At 37.0% G+C, this 4,113-nt stretch overlaps 1 pseudogene; it reads left to right on the top strand.

Annotated features, from left to right (window-relative positions):
* Positions 1–554: 554 nt before the first annotated feature.
* LOC133308733 (7-deoxyloganetin glucosyltransferase-like) lies at positions 555–2,341 on the top strand (annotated as a pseudogene).
* The last annotated feature ends 1,772 nt before the right edge of the window (positions 2,342–4,113 follow it).

Raw genomic sequence — 4,113 nt, 5'->3', positions numbered from 1 at the left:
TTTTTTATGAAACTCACCTTTTTGTGTCTATGACACATGACAGAAGATGTGTCATGTAACATGTCACAAGATGTGTCATGTAACATATCACTCACATTTTTCTTTTTTTCTTTTTTTTTTGGAAATATTCTAATTGGTTCATCGATTTGAGATTAGTTCGATTATGGATGGGTCCGAGGATTAAGTATTTAAACATCTCCTACAAATAATACTTTAAAGAATTGAATACATACTCTTATCACCACACTTGCTCAGTTCTCTCACGCCCAATTAAGTTACCATCATTTGATACTTACATTTCTCTTTGTTTATTTTCTCAAGCGCTCTTTCCAAAGTATGGACGTAATTCATGCTTTGGACATTTGACTACGAGGCGGCTGAGTACAACACTTCAAGTAAAACTTGAATTCCTATACTTGATTTATTTGATTAACTTACTAATAGTTTGAATCTGACAACATTAAATATATGTAAATATTTCTCCCTATATAAAGCACAAACTTATCCCTTGTCTCTCTTAATCTTAATCGGACACAAGCTAGACGTACAAGAAAATGAGTAACCTTATAGAGAGAAAACCACATGCTGTGTTGACTCCACTTCCATTTCAAGGCCATATCAACCCATTATTCAAACTAGCAAAACTTCTTCATCTAAGAGGCTTTCACATAACATTTGTTCATACTGAGTACAACCACAAATGCTTGCTCGAATCAAGGGGTTCCAACGCCCTTGAGGGCCTCACAGATTTTCATTTTGAGACCATCCCATATGGTCTTCCTCTTCCATCCATGGATGGTGATGGTTGGTGATGGTGATGTTAGTCGAGACTTATACTCTGTTTGTGACTCAATCAGAAAGAACTTTCTATTCTACTTTCGCAACCTTCTTTCTAGACTTAATGACTCTGCCTCTAATGGCCTTATCCCCCCAGTTACTTGCTTAGTTTCTGATTGTTCCATGACCTTCACTATACAAGCTGCTGAAGAACTTTCAGTCCATATTGTTCTATTTTGCCCAGCTAGTGCGTGTTCATTCTTGTCTGCTATGCACTTTTCTACTTTGTTGGATAAAGGTTTCATACCACTCAAAGGTACCAATTTAATAAAGTTTTTTTTTTTTCCTTCTCAACAGAGTATTGTATCTAAATTTATGAGAAAAATATTTAGTCCTCCTCTAGTATTATTGAGGATTGAATGCTATCTCCACTTAAATTAAATTTATTGGTATTAATGTCAAATACCAATAAATACAGTTAATTGAGTCCATGTGTTATAATTTAAGTGGCTGTGGCAGAGTCCCCAATACTACACAAGGATTGCAAATGTTCTAGTTTATATGTATTCATTCATATATGGAGCTTGAAGCTATTGGTGTTTGAAATATGATATGCAGATGAGAGTTATTTGACAAATGGGTATTTGGACACCAAAGTAGATTGGATTCCAGGCATTCAAAACCTTAGGCTGAAGGACCTGCCTGACTTTATAAGGACAACAAATCCAAATGATTGGATGTTAGAATTTGTGATTGAAATGGTCGAGAGAGTTCATAAAGCCTCTGCTATTGTTTTCAATAGTTCATATGAACTTGAGAGTGAGGCAATGAATGCTCTCTCCTCTATGTTCCCATCTCTTTACACCATCGGCCCTTTCCCTTCATTTTTGAATCAAAGTCCACAGAACGACTTGTCGTCTCTAGGTTCCAATATTTGATATTTGGAAAGAAGATAGTGAATGTCATGAATGGCTTGAATCCAAGGAACCGAGGTCTGTTGTTTATGTGAATTTTGGCAGCATAACAGTTATGTCTCAAGAGCAACTTCTTGAGTTTGCTTGGGGTTTAGCCAATAGCAAGAAACCTTTTTTTGTGGATCATTAGCCCTGACCTTGTCATTGGTGGCTCTGTGGTTTTGTCATCTGAGTTTGTCAATGAAACTTCAGATAGAGGCCTAATAGCAAGTTGGTGTCAACAAGAACAAGTGCTGAACCATCCTTCAATTGGTGGATTCTTGACTCATTGTGGATGGAACTCAACCACTGAAAGCTTGTGTGCAGGAGTGCCAATGTTGTCTTGGCCTTTTTTTGCTGATCAACCAACAAATTGTAGATTTATTTGCAATGAATGGGATGTTGGGATTGAAATTGATACCAATGTGAAGAGAGAGGAGGTGGAGAAAATGGTAAATGAATCGATGGTGGGAGAGAAAGAAAAGAAGATGAGGCAAAAGATCATGGAATTGAAGAAGAAAGCAGAGGAGGACACTAGGCCTGGTGGTTGTTCATACATGAACTTGGACAAAGTGATTAAGGAGGTTTTGCTTAAACAAAATTAGACTAAACTGATAAAGTCATTGATTTTCTCCTCTTGAAGTTAGAAGTGCTAGTCATGTTTAAAATATAAGATATCAACAGCGTTGTGTTTTCCCCTAAGTTCTGTTCCAATAACTTGGAAATTTTTTGTTTCGAAAAATCTAGGCATTTGTTCAGCATTATCATAATCCTGAAAATAAATAATTGGCTTATTAACTAGCTATACAGCTCGAGTTCACATAATAATCACAAACGAACCCAAATAAAAATATCAGATAAAATCACTAAAAGATGGTAATGAAACAGAGAAAAGTATAAAAAAAAAATGGCAGACACAATATAAACTCAAATTTATATCCCAAAGATCACCCGAAATAAATACACACGGCTACGAGTTTAGTATTTAAATTATAATAATTTTAATAAATCAATAACAGAGTATATATCCTAGCTAAGCTAAGCAGGCAAGGGAAATATGCTTTCCACATACTTATAAACTTGAGAATGACAATTTACTTTAACTTTAAATTGATGCACTGGCTGAGCATCTAAATTATATATTGTCAATGGATGATTATCTTTTTGATCGTCGTCCTTTACTCCAAGGAGTTGATTTCCATTCTTCAAAACGCCAAAGATAAAAATCTCCGTTGGCCACACAATGCTTTGCATTTTTGTCCATTTGTGTTCATTCATAACCCAAATCTCCAATCGTTCTTGCCAACGATCTTGTACAATATAACCAAGGGAACCATTAACCTCAACAATGTCATCGTTGACCAACAAATTTGAGATATCCACTGGAGCCATGAGTTTGCTAAATTGATAGTTGCAGAAGTCAAAGCATAGGATGTAACCAAAACCACCTTCAGCGTCAATCAACCAATGATAAACACCATTAATAAGAACATTATTGTCACTAAACCAAAGCCGTGCATATGAAAAAATAGGATGATGCAAATCATGGATAAAGGTCCATGAATTTGTACAAAGATTATAAACCTCCGCACATGAAATAATAGGTAAATAAGAAGGGATTAAAAACCCCAAGAAGCAAAACAGATCAGTTTATAAATACCCTACGATAATTGCAAACAAAAGAAAAATCAGCCAAATACAAAGGCAGAATCCCACTCGGAGGGGAGTGAAAAACACTAAAAGTACTCTCTGATGGATGATCCAATGGATATTTAGAGAGCCAATCTGCACATCCATTACTTTCTCTATAAACATGCACTAGCTGAACCTCCCAATCTCTTTGTAACCATGCTCGAATGTGAGTCACCAACCGGGACTCTCGAGCTGCTCCTCCATTTTTGGTGAGCAAAGTGATCACTGAACTAGCATCACTTTCTAATAAGCAGCGCCTCCAGCCACCTCTCCAAGCCATTTCAAGACCTTTAAGAACACCCCAAAGCTCAGCTACAAAAGCTGACCACTTACCAATATGATAAGCAAAGCCGTTAATCCATGTACCAGTCTCATCCCTTAAGATTCCCCCACAAGTCGCTTCACCCCCAGGAAATCTAGCTGCTCCATCTGTGTTGATTTTAATCCAGCCAGCCTCCGGAGGATACCAGCCCACAGGAAGAAAAACTGATCTTCTATTGATCCTACCATTATTACACATCAGCCAAGCATTTGAAATTTCACGAACCTGTTGATAGATCATTTGGCTTTTATAAGCCAACCAATTAGCTTCTTCACCATGGACCACTTCATTTCTCCACCTCCAAGCACAAGCTACTGTGACAGCAAAAACAATGGGCCATTGCTCATTAGAGCGCAGCAAGTCTGCATT

This window comes from Gastrolobium bilobum, unplaced genomic scaffold (genome assembly GCF_033153095.1).
Source record: "Gastrolobium bilobum isolate Gb01-03AN ecotype WA unplaced genomic scaffold, APGP_CSIRO_Gbil_v1 utg38905, whole genome shotgun sequence".
Taxonomy (NCBI): domain Eukaryota; kingdom Viridiplantae; phylum Streptophyta; class Magnoliopsida; order Fabales; family Fabaceae; genus Gastrolobium; species Gastrolobium bilobum.
This window is presented reverse-complemented; position numbering and strand designations above follow the sequence as displayed.